We start from the raw sequence: 760 nt of genomic DNA, 5'->3' as shown, positions 1-760 counted from the left end.
ATTAAAAAATAAGGGGGGGATACAGAACTTAATGCTGGGAAACGGTTAGAAAAAAATCTTTGTAAAAACTTCTACCTCCCATGAGGAGTATCATCTGTGTTGATGAGTTTCTTGTGAAACCTCTTCTGTAGACTATCGTAATCTGTAATCAACTAATCACAGACTTGATAAGGATATTTCATTTTCTTTTGTTCCATTCTGTCTTCACCCAAAGGGGTGTCCTCAAATTCAGTATCTTCAAAACAGGGAGCTCTTGAACTAGGGTCCGTATTTATGTATGTATTAGAGAACCAAGAGATCAAATTTTATTATTTTACTGTTCGATACTTTCCTTGTTCCCGTTAACTCAAATTCTCTCTTTCTTATTGATGCTCTCTAATCAAAGTCTACAAATATCACAAGAAGAGTTTTGATTTATTTCATTTCCGCTTTCAGTTACTAAATTCTCCCTCAATGATAAGTACTTAGATATCTAATATTTTGTTTACATTGACGAAAGAAAAAAAAAAATCGATAGATTGTCATCAAAACACGGAGAGGACCTGTGACCACGTTGCATTGATGATCTCATTTTCACTTGCCACAAACCTAGTTATTGGCTGTAACTCTTCATTTCGTTACTACAACTACTTATTATGTTGTTTATTTATGCAATATCATTGTTTGAAAAACTTATAGGTGATATGCACGTATCTATTGAAAAGAATAATGTTTTGGTATTGATCTACTTTTTTTGTGAGTTTTCTAACATCGCATCGGT

The sequence above is a fragment of the Diaphorina citri genome, unplaced genomic scaffold (genome assembly GCF_000475195.1).
Source record: "Diaphorina citri unplaced genomic scaffold, Diaci psyllid genome assembly version 1.1 scaffold1431, whole genome shotgun sequence".
NCBI classification, from domain to species: domain Eukaryota; kingdom Metazoa; phylum Arthropoda; class Insecta; order Hemiptera; family Psyllidae; genus Diaphorina; species Diaphorina citri.
The sequence above is the reverse complement of the archived record's forward strand: the minus strand, read 5'-3'. Positions refer to the sequence as shown.